The sequence below is a fragment of the Zingiber officinale genome, chromosome 7A (genome assembly GCF_018446385.1).
Source record: "Zingiber officinale cultivar Zhangliang chromosome 7A, Zo_v1.1, whole genome shotgun sequence".
Taxonomy (NCBI): domain Eukaryota; kingdom Viridiplantae; phylum Streptophyta; class Magnoliopsida; order Zingiberales; family Zingiberaceae; genus Zingiber; species Zingiber officinale.
The window spans coordinates 58,202,723-58,217,936 of NC_055998.1; the positions used below are offsets into that span (position 1 = coordinate 58,202,723).

The 15,214-nt window shown below is 39.4% G+C and overlaps 1 pseudogene; it reads left to right on the forward strand.

The window, feature by feature from the left end:
* The first annotated feature begins 13,382 nt into the window (after positions 1–13,382).
* LOC122000134 lies at positions 13,383–14,772 on the forward strand (annotated as a pseudogene).
* Positions 14,773–15,214: the final 442 nt, after the last annotated feature.

Below are 15,214 nucleotides of genomic sequence, written 5' to 3' on the forward strand. Positions count from 1 at the left end.
GTAGCTCACAACCAAGATGGAATGGGACAACCCATTGGAGTGGTTGTAGTGTAATTTGGTATTAGTTTATCTTGACCAAAAAATTACACTAGTACACTATGAGTGTATTGAGCAGGACCATTTGAAGTAGTTTTTTTTATACTAACTACATAAAAGAACAAAAATCTCTATTATTATGGAAGTGCGTACTCTTAATCATGATATAATAACAAGCACATAGACTTAATATTTATTTCTTTAATTTATCAAAGGGTGTGATTTAGCTCGTTAAATCAATAGGCCTGATAAGTTGAGAAATGATATTATTTATATGCTGTGTTATTGATTATAGAATGAAACTGTGTCCTAGTAATCTAGGTTGATGATGTCCCCTTGAGGAGCTCATAAGGATTGTCATGTAAACCCTGCAGGTAGATCTAGTCCGTTATGGCAATGAAGTTGAGTGGTACTACTCTTGGAACTAGATATTAATTAAGTAAGTTGTCAGTAACTCATTTAATTAGTGGGCATTAAATATCTTAAACACAGGGAGATTAATGCACTCATAATAAGAAGGAGTCCATAAGTAATTTGGGATTGGTGCGGTAGTTCAATAATAACTCTTTAGTGGTATGAGTTATTATTGATAAACTTGAATTGGGTGTTCGGGGCGAACACAGGAAGCTCAAGCTCATCGGGAGACCAAAATCAATTTCTCCTCTCGGTCCCTGTTGTAGCCTCTATAAAACCTTGTATCCACTAAGTCCACTTCTTATCCAAGTAATGGGCCGGACACAAGCTTGCTTGGAGCAAAGGGGCCGACCAAGTATAGGCTTGGAGCCTAAGTAGTGGTTGGTCAAATCATGCTTGGTGTCCAAGCATGGGGTCGATCACATAGGATTAAAGGAGATTTTAATTTTCGTTAAAATTTTTCCTTTTATAGCCATTCATGAAAGGGATTTAAAAGAGAAATTTTATTTTTAAAATTTCCTTTTATAGTCACCCTTATGGTTTTAAAAAGAGAGTTTTAGATTTTAAAATCTTTCCTTTTATAGCTATCTACAAAATATTAAAGAGAGACTTTAATTTTATTAAAATCATTCCTTATTTGTAGTTGTCTATAATGTTTAAAAGAAATATTTTAATTTTTGATAAAAGTTTCCTTTTATGTAACCATGATTTAAAAAGAGAAGTTTTAATTAATCTTTCCTTTTTTGTAGTTGTCTACATGTTTTAAAAGAGAGAGATTAATTTTTAAAACTTTCCTTTATTGCCATGTATAATAGGAAATTTAAAAAGAGAGATTTTAATTGTTATTAAAATTTTCTCTTTTAGAGGGAGGCCACAAATAAGGAAGTTTTAATTATGTTTAAAACTTTCATTTTTGTAAACATCATGATTTAAAAGGAAGCTTTAATTTTTGTTGTAAATTTTTTTTCCTTTTTAGTATACCATGATGTGGCCGACCATAAGAAGTTTAAAAGGAAGTTTTAATTAAACTTTCATTTTTTACCAAGCAAAGGATTATAAAAAAGGGGGAGAGGGTGCCTCAAGATGATAACCCTATTCTTATTCCCTCTCTATTTCCTTGGTGGTCGGCCATGTTCCCTTCCTTTTTTCTTTCTTGTGGTCGGCAGCACCACCTTCATCTTGTCACCTCTTTTGTTTCCTTAGGACCGGCGGCATCAAGGGTTGCTGTATCCTTGTGGCCAGTTGCTTGGAGAGGAAGAAGAAGAAGAGGAGAAGCACTTGATGGTCGGTTGCTTGAAGGAGAAGAAGAAGAAGGAAATTTCCTGTTTTGGAATCCCTTGATGGCTCAAGAGTCTTGGAGAAGAAGAAGTGGTCCTGGTGGAATTCATCTTGGTAGATCGTCACCCACACGATGTCCAAGAGGAGGTGAGGAATACAACAAAAGATCAAGAGGTCTTTAGCTACAAAGAAAGGTATAACTAGTTGTCTTATTCCGCATCATACTAGTTTTCTTTGTATGGATTTTGAAATACCAAATACAAGAGGCTGTCGGTTTTAGGCAATCGATTTTATGTTTCAATTTTGTATTTCTTTTTTTTTCGATCTTGTGATTCAATTGTTCTTAGTGGTTAAACCTAGGGTTACTATAAGGAGATTAAATATTTAATTTCATTGAAAGGCTTTGTCTAGGAAGTGGTGGATGATCTCATACCCAAGAAGGCCAGTGCCTCGCCATGTTTAACCTGGAAGCCGATCTTTGAAATAAATATTTAATCAACTTTGTAACATGGGTGGATTTGGATTAATAATGTTAAGCATCGTTTGTGATCCAAGTCTAAACCTCTAAGAACAGATAAGTTGAACTTGGAATTAATAATGTTAAGTTATGTTTGCGATTCCAAGTTTAATTTCTAAAGAACACAATAGGTTATTAGGAAAGGTTCGGGACTTGTACAAAATTTTTGTACAGGGAAACCAGTATGATATTTCGAGTAGCAACCAACAAATAGCCGCCTTGCCAAGGGTTGCACGTTCCCACTAAAGTAAAATGTTTCTGATCGGTCGAGGTGATGCTTAGTCATGCAGCATTTGTTTAAGCACTACTCCCACAAATTTGTGAGCATAAATTGACTCAACGCCAAGGAAAAAAGGCAAAGGTTAAAAAGCAATAGAAGAATATATATAGTAAAGTATCATAATTTCTTACACTTTTACAAGGATAAGTGGGTGAAACCCCAAAGGAAAAAGTTCTCCTAATAATATTAAGAGAAGTCCAAGAAAGCATCATATAGAATGTCCTCCAAAATCTTCTGGCTGCAGATGAAATTGTTAGGGATGTCCACTATCAGATAGCTAGCTTCCCTAAGTTGTTTCATGACTCCTTCCACACCATAGCGAAACATCCTTGAGGTACGTTGGTTGAGCATCATATTGAACTCCTAAGAGCATCATATTGAACTCCTGAGAGCACAAGTAATCCACTTTGTAAGCTTCCAGCTACTTGGGCTCCCTTGCCTTGTAATTTGCTAGCTCGGCCTTTAATGCCTCCGGCTCGATGTCCTTGGAATTCAGGGCACATTGTTTCTCTTTGAGTTGAAGGTCCTTGATAGCCAGTTCGACCGCTTTGCCAGATAGCTCAAAGGTAAGTGTGGCCCCTATTTCTTTTAGCTTCTCGACAAGGACTCAGACTTCAGTGTTCTTCAGATCCAAGTTTGATATGACCCTTAGTTTCTAAACGTTCTCTGATCGGAGACAGGACTTGAAAGTTTGCAGTTGTTTCTAGAGCTTCTCAATTTGGTCCGCCTGGCTGAGTCCTCTGTCCTTCTTTCAATAAGGGTGCACTCGTCTCTTAGCAATAGCTTGGCTTGGCTCTCAAGCTATTTCTTTAGGTGAGCCACTTCAACTTAGAGTCACTCGGAAGAGCCCCAAGAAGTTCCTGCTGTTGGTTGCTACTCGGAATATCGTACTGGTTCCCCTGTACAAAAATTTTGTACAAGTCCCGAATCTTTCCTAACAACCTATTGTGTTCTTTATAAATTAAACTTAGAATCGCAAACAGAACTTAACATTATTGATTCCAAGTTCAACTTATCTGTTCTTAGAGGTTTAGACTTGGATCTCAAATGATGCTTAACATTACTAATCCAAATCCACCCATGTTACAAAGTTGATTAAATATTTATTTCAAAGATCGGCTTCTAGGTTAAACATGGCGAGGCACTAGGCCTTCTTGGTTTTGGGATCATCCACCACTTTCTAGATAAAGCCTTTCAAATAAATTCAATATTTAATCCCCTTATAGTAACCCTAGGTTTAACCACTAAGAACAATTGAATCACAAGATCGAAATGTTGGGTTTTTCGGGCCACGAAAACCGCTTTTTCGCGTCGCGGAAACCCCGAATCACCCTAGCCGTTGGATCCGTGCAAAGAAAAACTTTCGAAAAAACAAGTACGAGTTTCAAACAATGATCTACAGTAGATCTACAAAGGAAAAACCATTTATACCTTCGATGCGTGCCCTTTTCGTAATCCCGCAAGTCCAAGGTACGTCGGATCTTGAAGTTGTCAACGTAGACAACTCTCTAGTGATATCCACACGAACAAGGTATGTTCTCTAACACACAAGGATGGAGAAGAGAGTACCCCAAGTGTGCTAGCACTTTCTAGGGCTCTCGGATAGGATTTGGAAGAGAGAAAAGAGAGAAAGCGAAAAGGAATCTTATACACTCACTAGTAGTATCCTCCTTTGTGACCTTCACTTTCTCTATTCTCTTGGAACACAACTCACATATCTTCACCCTCCATGAAAACCCCACGGCAACAGTAGTAAGGAGGAGGAAGAAGCCAAGGAAGAAGATGAAGCATTAATACACATCAATTGCCACAAAACAAAACCTCCTTTTGCATTAGTGTGGCCGACCACACCATTGTAACCTCCCCATTTAATGTGGCCGGCCACATTAAATGGAATGGGAGGTGTAACCTCCATGAGGTGGCACACCTCATGAGGTGGAGATGATGTGGCTGCCATGTAGGATGAGTCATCCTCCATGAAGTGGCAATACATCAAGTCAAACTTGATGTTTCAACTTCCCATTTAGTCAAGTCAAAATTAACCAATTTTTCTTCCTTGTTGAGTTGAATCCAACCTTTGACTCAAGTCAATTTCAATCTAATGAATCTCAATTCATTAATATAAATTGACTCAATGAATCAAATTTAAATTAAACTGATTCAACAATTGAATCTAATTGAGTCTAACTCAATAAGTCTAATTTAAATCAATCCGAATCCAATTGGTTCATCATATAAACCTAATCTCCATCCACTTGTTCTTTGTGTGTGACCCAATAGGTTCTTGTAACGTTGGCAATGTTTCTAAACTCCTTTAGAAACATAAGCAATGAGCGGCATCTAGCAATACATCATTGCTACCCAAGTTACAAGAAATGTTGAGATCCAACATCACCTTGTGACTACTAATTGTGACTCCTCACAATATATGACAAGTGTCCTTCTATCCTAGACATCTAGATTGATCAATGTGAGGCATAGACCGTGTTATCCTCTGACCAATCTAAATCTTGAACTCCAAGTAGACTCACTAAATCAAATGAGCTCAATATCCTATATTGACTCATTTGGGCATGGCCATGCACTTCGTGGTCTCACTCTATCAAGAATACCGATGTCTCTCCCGTCATATAGGAGGGATAGATCCCATCTACATCACTCACATCCCTCTACATAATTCGTTACATACCCAGTAATCGCCTTTATAGTCCACCCAGTTATGGGTGACATTTGACGAAACCAAAGTATATAACTCCTTATGTAGGGATCCATGGTGACTTCAGGTCTAAGGACTAGTAGTCATACTAATAGTCACATGAGAAAGTATATGACACTCATATAACGATCCATGATACTTTCTCATAGCGGGTCATTCAGTATACATTCTCTAATGCATACCCATGTGTCAACTTGATATCTCTATATCCATGACTTGTGAGATCAAGTCATCGAGTTGACCTACATGCTAGTTTTATTGCATTAACATTGTCCCTGAATGTTAATACTCGACTAAGAATGATTTAGAGTAGTGTTCCCTATATCATCTCACTATCGGTTCAACTAACCGATTGATATAGGTAAGAACCTTCTACTCAAGGACGTTACTATACTTAGTTTATTTGGTACCAATACAAGTAAGTATAATAACCAAATGCCTTTATTTATATAGAATATGATACAACAAGTCCAAAATACAACCATCAAATGATTGGCTCTAGGGCTCTAGCTAACACGAAAAACAAAAGAAACACAAAATCGAAACATAAAATCGATTGCCTAAAACTGATAGCCTCTTGTATTTGGTATTTCAAAATTCATACAAAGAAAACTAGTATGATGCGAAATAAGACAACTAGTTATACCTTTCTTTGTAGCTAAAGACCTGTTAATCTTCTGTTGTATTCCTCATCTCCTCTTGGACGTCGTGTGGCCGACGATCTACCAAGAAGAAATCCACCAAAACCTTCTACTCTTTCAAGTTTCGGCCACCACCACAATGCTCAAGGGATGCTAGAAAATAATGTCTTCTTTCTCTACTTCTTCACCTCTAAATAACCAGCCACTAAGAGCTCCACAAGGGTTGATGTCGCCGGCCACCAAGAAGAAGAATAGGAGAAGAAGAGAGGGTCGACCACCAAGGATGGAAGAGAGGAATAATAGAAGAGAGTTGTGTCTCATGAAGGCACCTTTTACCTCTCTTTTATAATCCTTGGTGAATCCAAAAAAGGAAAGTTTTACAAAAAAAATAAAACTTCCTTTTATTCCTCTATATGGCCGGCCACAACATGTTTAAACAATCAAGGAAAGATTTTAAACAAAAATTAAAATCTCTCTTTTAAAACATCCCTTATGTGGTTAGCTATAAAAGGAATGTTTTATAAATTAAAATTTTTTTTAATCCTTTTATGGATATCTATAAAAGATAAGATTTTAAAAATAAAACTCCTTTTATAGGTTACAAAAAAGGAAAATTTTCTTAAAAATTAAATCTTTCTTTTAACATTATAGATATCTACAAATAAGGACAAATATCTAATCTCTCTTTTAATCCTTTGTAAAAAATATATAAAATGAAAGATTTTAAAATTTAAAACTCTCTTTTAAAACCATGTGGATAAAAATATAAAAGGAAAGATTTTATCAAAATTTTATTTTTTAATGAAATTCCCTTTCCTTTCCTTACTTGGCCAGCCCCTTGCTTGGTGCCAACCCCTTGCTGGCCTTAGCTCTAGCTCCAAGCTTGGTTTGGCCAACCCCTTGCTTGGGCTCCAAGCAAGGATAGGGATCGGCCCCTAGCATGGGCTAAGAGGCAAGGCTTTGGGTGGATATAAGACTTTATATAAGAGTCTACAATAGCGAACGAGAGGAGAAATTGGTTTTGGTCTCCCGATGATCTTGAATTTCCCATGTTCGTCCCGAACACCCAACTCAAGTTCATCAATAATAACTCATACCACTAAAGAGCTACTATTGAACTACCGCACCAATCTCAAATTATATGATGGGCTCCTTCTTATCATGAGTGTGTTAATCTCCCTGTGTTTAAGATATCGAATGTCTATTAATTAAATGAGTTACTGACACTCACTCAATTAATATCTAGCTCCAAGAATAGTACCACTCAACTTTATTGTCATGTCGGACTAAGTTTACCTGCAGGGTTTACATGACAATCGTTATGAGCTCATCTTGGGAACATCATCAACCTAGATCACTAGGACACAGTTTCCTTCTATAACCAACAACACACCATATAAATAATATTATTTCCCAACCTATCGGGCCTTTTGATTTAACGAGCTAAATCTCATCCATTGATAAGTCAAAGAAATAAATACTAAGTATACGTGTTTGTTGTTATATCAGGATTAAGAGTACACACTACCATAATAATTGAGGTTCTGTTCTTTTATGCAGTCAGTATAAAAAGAACAACCTCAAATACACTCTAAGTATACTAGTGTAATTTTATAGTCAAGATAAACTAATACCAAATTACACTACGACCATTCCAATGGTTTATTCATTTCTATTTTGGTCGTGAGCTACTATTTATAATTTATAAGGAACTGATAACATGATCTTCTGTGTCACACCAAACACCATATTATCTACAATATAGATTAAATGGACAACTACATTTAACATAAATGCAGACACTTGACCAATGTGATTCTTATTTCATAAAATAAATGTTTACAAAAAGCTAGGCTTTTAGTATACACTCTAACACCTGCTTCTCCCACCGAGCCCTTTAGGGTCCGATAATTATGACTTAGCTCCTTTATCTTATGGCAACGGGATAAGCTAGTCACCTAGAACTGATGAAGCAAAGGATAAATTAAAGTGAAGCACATTAACAAAAAGAGTACACAATAGTGGAGAAAGTTTACCCCTGTGACATCTTGGGAGAAGCTATCGACCAACTGCTCTAGGGAGCTCTCGGTTGTGTGTGCTTGGGAGTCTGCCCAAGTCTGAGCAAATAGATCTTGTATTTTTATCAGGTGGTGGGGGCAAGTGGCTCGAAGGGTTTTGTACAAAGCTACTCGTGAGAAGGTAGCCTAAGTGTGGCACTAACTTTCTTGGGTCCAGACCCTTGCGAGCTAGACTTGGACCTGGACTTTGATTTGGGTGATGAGTATATTTTGAAATGGGGCCTTGATGGTTCGGTCAACAGGGGCAGTGAAAGGGAAATTAGCAGCACAACAATCATTTCAGTCGGCAATGCAGGGTCTGCTGGTGTCCAATCAGATGAAATAGAATTTTAATGGTCAACCCTAAGTTTAGGATTAATTGACAAGGAACTCTCTCCCTGCTCGAACAATGGAAGAGGTGTCAGTGCTTCAGTGGGAGTTTATTGTATGGGTGTAGTTGAGCGGCATCTCTTGCGATGTTAACGTTGAAGTAGGGGCTTGTCGAAGGCGGTGGACTCAGAGGGAACCACTACGACCGTCATAGAAGGCCGAGGAGGCAACAATTTCTCAGTGTTAGTAGTTGTGTCACTCCCCGCGAGTTGGCTAGCGCTCTCCTCATCGGTCGGCTCCTCGGTTAAGCCAACCAGACAAAGCCCACTACTTGCCAACTCTACCTCACTACATTCATCCATGTCTTCGTCGTCTAGCTTGGTAGAATCCCCAAAGCAGGCTTTCCATATGGTTTTAGCTGCAAAATAGGAAAATAAATCAGTTAAATACAACAGTAGGAGGCCTAATTTCTCACAGAAACTATTAAGCAGCCTAACTCGGATGGGACTAAGCTCGAAGATATATAAAACACCATCCAAAATCAGTTGGTGAATGTTGAACTTTAGATCAGATAGCTAACTGGAGGTAGTGAGGTAGACCAGCTCCCAGCGGAATTCACTTAGCTCGGGAGCAGGAGGCAATTTCATTTGCCAACCGGTCAGGAAGGATACTAGAGGGACCAGTCGGATGTAAAAGTAATGAGACTTCCAATCTTTATTAGAAGTGGGAATTTTATCAAACAAATTAAAGCTCGTTCTGGTTTGGAAGATAAAAACACCTGGCTCGAATTTCTTAAAATAATAAAAATAATGGAGGGCTCGTGGTGTAGGGGGACTTGGTACAAACGGAAGATGACGATGACTCTAGATAGTAACCTAATGGAGTTGGGGGCTAACTATTGGAGCAGAATGAGGAAATATATATAGACTATGGAGAAGAAGGGGTGCAGCGAAAATGAAGGCCGACTAGAAATTGATCCTTAAAGAAGATTAGGTAGCCGACAAGGGGAAGGTGGGGATGATTGTGGGTGGATAGTATGATGATGTGGTGGTTATGGGGAAAATTATACGTAAGTTGTTGGATCGAGATCGCGCTAGAGGGGGTGAATAGCGCTCGTGGCTATTTTGTACGTATCAGAATCGTAAGAATTATCGGAGTAATTAAGCAGCGGAATAAAACAAAACAAGCACACAGAGACAGGAGGATTTTTACTTCGTTCGGAGCCTTGATCGACTCCTACTCGAAGGCCCGCGATCCTTGATCGCTTCCTGTGGGCAACAACTATAAGCTCGATAAAAGGATTACAAGATGAAGTACAAGTAAATGGAAAAACTAGTTATACCGACGACAAGAGTAGAATTTTAAAGCTTCGGGTCGTCGGAAACTTGTAGCAGCACTTCCGGGCGTCTTTCGGAGCAGCACGTTGAAAAGAGAAGACTTGGAATGCGTTGTTTTGAGATGCTGATCGAAACCCCCTTATAAAGGGTGTTCAAGGCGCCTTGAAGGTTGTTCAAGGCGCCTCCATGCTGCATAGTCTTCCGCGTGGATCAGATATGAACTGGTCGAACTTCATCCCTTGGAGGCACCTTATACCCTGCTCAAGGCGCCTTATACTCCCTTCAAGGCGCCTTCGATGAACTTTCGCAGCCAGCTCAGCTTTTGCACCCGAGGCGCCTCCAAGCTCCATGGAGGCGCCTCGGACACTGTTCATCCGAGGCTTTAGGTTGCTCCTTTGCACCTGCAAGATACGTTAGTCCCAAACAATATCCTGCAACACAAAGTTAGCACAATAAACATGATAAATGAAGTATATACCTACTCCACTCAGGAGATTTACCTGTTGCCAGTCGATCCTCCAGATCGACTGGACTTTTGCTCGGCACTCGATACTTCCGGACTTTCTGCTGGACATTCGCTTCCCCGGCTAGTCCAGTCTTTCACCTGGTTCGCGACACCAGGACTTTCCACCTAGGGTTAACACCCCCTAGGACTTTTGCCTGAAGTCATCGACCTGCCAAGACTTTCCGCATAGGGTTACCACCCCCTATGACCTAGGGTTACCACCCCCTAGGGTTTTCCCTTTGCCTAACCGCAGCTAGGACTTTTCTCCACCTAGGGTTACCACCCCCTAGGACCTAGGGTTACCATCCCCTAGGGTTTTCACCTGCCTAACCGCAGTTAGGACTTTCCTGAAACACTCATTCAACATATTAGATAACAGAGAATCTTAACTTTGAATCTCTTTGTCATTATCAAAACTTAGGTTCGATCGTCGGATGCTTCCTGCACCAACATAAGTCACATCTGATCCACATCCCCACCATTGAAGTCAGAGGTAGTGGAAGTGTACTGGAGACCATGGACGGAGGCGGGAGGAGCAGTGGCCATGAGGAACAAGAAAAGTGAATGGGAAAGGGTTGAAAAACAAACTTACGACTGAAAGATGAAACCTAAACAATCATCGACGATAGCGAAGGAAGTTGAAGAAGAAGTCAAGGAAGAAGAATAATATGAGAATAAGAAAATGATAGAAGTTGTAGCAAAGGTTGTAAACCTTAAAAACCCTTGCGGTGCCCCACTATAGAGTTCGATCATGGGAGCGAAGGAGAGAGAATTAATCAAGGGCGTCAAATTTAAACCGTCAGGGGTCACATCAAATCTCAACAGTAACCTGTCATTTAAGATATTCTTTCCATAGGCCTGCGCCACGTGGCAGAAAGATACATGTCACATTTATTAGGGATGGGAACCGATAAGCATGCTTATGATCAAAAGGCATGCTCAGCATACTAAGCATTAATGGTGAATGATGTGCCCTGTTTTCAAGGGACGAGTATGACATCAACTCGAGTCGAGTGATGGATCAGGGACTGAGCGTCCAATTAGAACACAAGAAACACAAAAGAAATAAGTGTCTAGATAGTCGAGATTACAGCCTCCTTCGACTAGACTTGAAGGGGAGGCTTGTGATATAGTGAATAGGGAAAGGTCTCCGAAGTGGAAGTCGAAATCAAGAAGGCCAGTTAATGTGATGGTTAAAGTTAAGGGGTGTCAACACTCAGGGCTAACATGGTCGCATGGCTCGAATCAGTGGTCTAACCGATCGAATTGTGAGTCCCCTGACTTGATGGAACCTTGATCCATGTTAGTGCGATTCAGAGTCGAGTCCTCTTGGTCTAATCAGATATGATAGACGTACTGCCCGATCGGACTAATTGGCCAAGCGGAGGCCGAGTCCTCAATGTGGTCAACATTCCTTAGCCGACGTGACCCCGTCCGAGAATGAGGTCATACCTGACTCCTTGGCTGAGTGAAGGATGGGTCCTCAAGGAGGTCGAGTCCTTAGAGAGGTTAAGTCATCAAGGTGGCTAACATCCCTTAGCCGACCTAACCCCATCCGAGAATGAGCTCTAACCGAACTCCTTGGTTGAGAAAAGGCTAGGTCCTCAAGGAGGCCAAGTCCTAAGAGAGGTCGAGTCCGCAAGGTGGTCAACATTCCTTAGTTGACCCGACCAAGAATGAGGTTCAACCGGACTCCTTGGTCGGGCGAAGGCTGAGTCCTTAAGGAGTTCGAGTCCTTAAGGAGTTCAAGTCCTCAAAGAGGTCGAGCCCGCAATATGGTCAATATCCCTTAACTGACCTGACTCCATCTGAGTACAAGATCCGATCGGACGTTAGAGGGAACTCGCTCAACCTACCATCAAAGCGTATTCAGGGCCTATCAATCCAATGACCCAATATTTCTTTTTGGTATTTTGTATAACTGTTGTCAGATAATCAAGGGAATATTTCCTGTGTAATCTGTATAAAGGAAGCTTCAATCCTACAAAGCACAGAAATGGTGGGTCTATTTTAGGAAAATTGTCAGAATGTCGAAGAGTCAATTTTTTTTTGGAAATACATTGATATTCATGCACAGAGGAAAACTAGACTATATAAGGAGTCTTCTCCTAAAAGCATAAGTACACAAGATTATGTACTCAGATATCACTGCTCATTTTTTACTATTTGTCACATTCCATTTTTCTCCCGGCCACTTGCCTAACTTGAGTGTCGAAGTGCATGTATCGGAGACCCCTCCCTAGCCTAATTCCTGATGTTTTCTTCCCACATAGGACCGTTCGACGCCATGTTCCTTCAGCCCAAAGTCTTTTCATGGTCAACTTCGAAACCACCTAGTAGGTTATTTGTCTTTCCCTATTTCAAATAGGATCAGCAGTGTTGGAGTTAAGGGGAGAACAATGAGTGACATAACAAGTTTATGCTGTGTATAAGTAACTAAGATGTTCATATTGTTGATGCAAGGTGTACCAAAATTGAACATGAGTTTTGATGTTATCAAAAGTTCAAGTTAAGTCTTGATGTGATTTGACAAATTAATGAAGTGTACAGGTTGTTTATTCAACCAGTAAAAGCCATTGTCACGGTTAGGCGGGAAAGTCTTAGTAGATCATGGAAGCCAGGCAGGAAGTCTAGGTGGATCGAGAACTTGACACCTGGAAGTTGGAGTCGATAGGTTGGGAGGATCTAATATCGACAGGAACCCTAGTGTGACAATATGATGCTAAGCCGAAGTCCAAACAGGTCTAAAGGACCCCGATATTTGATAGCTAGATTGAGGTAAGCAACTGGAGTGGAGCGATGGAGAGGTCGTGTTCTAGGAAGGAATAAACCCTAGGTCGCTGATCCAACTAAAGAAAATGGGAGGTTTCCAAGTTGAGATCAAGATAAATTTTACTATCTATTATTACTCATACATCATATCTATGTGTTAACTTTATGTTACAGGGACATCTTTTATATATTGTGAGAAAAAAATAATATCTGAAAATTTTGAGAAAAAAATAATAAAAAAAATTAAAGAATGAGACCTCTTGAAAGATTTATATCTGAAAAATCGATAATAGAAGTTATATCTTTTTAAATAATTAATTGAAAGGTTCTTTGTTCGATGCAAGGTTCTATTTCTTTAATTTCCTTTTATAGTGTGGATTATTCATTATTTTTGTTTTATGTAGTTATTTTCTAGCTTTTTCTTAATAAGATATTTCATAGTTTTACATGGGCAATGCTTAATTTGTGCTGATCTACATCATTTTGTCAGCAACTTGTAGTTATGCATGATTTACAGCTCATTCATACTGATCTAAAGCCAGAAAATATTCTTCTCGTATCATCTGACTACATATCTGAAAACAGGGTATCTCTATATATATATATATATTCTGGAATTTCTTATTTATTTTATTTCCATAAACCTGTGGTAGCTATTCTTTTACTTGAGATTCTTGTAGTGCTGATAGGATTCGCTGACCAACTGTTTTTCTTTATTTGATTAACGCCTGTACAATTTCCAAGAGATTGCCCAAATCTAGTGCTATCAAGTTAATTGATTTTGGCAGCGCAACCTACGAACATCAGGACCACAATTATATTGTATCGACAAGGCATTATAGAGCTCCTGAGGTTATTTTGGGTGGGTAGTTGATTCAATATTGGTTAATTCTTGATACTATGCTCTGCAAAATGGTGAATTTTATTGGCTTGATGTTCAGGTATGGAATGGGGTTATCCTTGTGATATATGGAGCATTGGGTGCATTCTTGTAAAATTATGCTCGGTATTGGTTTTTTCCCTTTTTTTCTTCGATCTTGTGTTTTACATGAGCGGATGAGTGATTGGAACTTGGCCATTTGGTTGCTTCTAGGGGGAAGCTTTATTTCAGAAACATGAAAACCTGGAACACATGGCCATGATGGAGAGAGGGTATTAGGTCCTTTGCCCCCCACAAATGCTGAAGAAAGCAGGGTAACCATTGATTAATCTTTCTGTTGATTCAGTTAGTTGAAGGCAACTTTTTCTTCTTCTTTTAATGTAGTGGTTAATTTGTTTGAAAGTTACCAGTGGCTTAACCTTGCATGATAAAGCTCAATGTAAGGATAAAATCCATATAACCGACCCAACTTGTTTGAATTAATTGGATTGTTTCTAGCTTTGTTGCAATAGTAATTGTTATCTTGGTGTAAATAGCCGACATGCTGAGAAGAATATTAGAAGAGGCAGATTGAACTGGCCCGAAGGTGCATCTACAAGTGAGAACATAAGAGCTGTCCAAAAGTTAACTCGTCTACAGGTACTATCACACAGATGCCATTGTTAACTTGTCGTCCATTGCAATATTGACTCTGCTGATAAATTTGACACTAGTGACTTAAGATGTCAACCGCTGCAGAATGTAGTAATGCAGCATGTGGATCATTCAGCAGGGGACCTTTTTGATCTCCTAGGCCGCCTTCTTAAGTATGATCCTGCAACCCGATGGACGGCTCGTGAAGCTCTTGGGCATCCCTTCGTCACTAATAGTGCGGACAGGAGATTTTGGTGATTCAGGGAAAATCACCAAGAGTAGATGATCAGGAATCATTTTTGATAAGAGTCTGGAGACATGGAGATGCTAGCAAAGGAAAGGCGAAAGTTTTATGAAGATATATGTTGGTCATAAATTCAGTAAATGGGTTTGAAGTTTGAAATGGATATACAGCAGCCATGTACAGGCAAACCTAACTAGTTTTCTTTTGTAGGAAACGTGTATATAATACTCTATTGCCACGTATATAACTATCGCTATCAGCTTCGGTCCAGCGGCTTCAGTTCCTGATAATTTACTGAGAAATGATGCAATCTCCTATGTTTGATAATCTGAATGGAGAGTAAACAAGTGGCATGGTTGGTAAGATTGGATCAATTGCATCAAAATCTGGTTTAAGTGTAACCTCTCTCTAGCAACCAGGTCGAATTCGATCGACTTGCAAGTTAATCGGTTGAGCCAATGGATGCTCCGCTATTAGAAAATGGCAATGACTTTCAGAAACAATTATTTTCTAGTGAAGTTGATTTTGATCTGATTTATAAAGGCGAAGCTATCTCAGTTTTGATATTATAGCT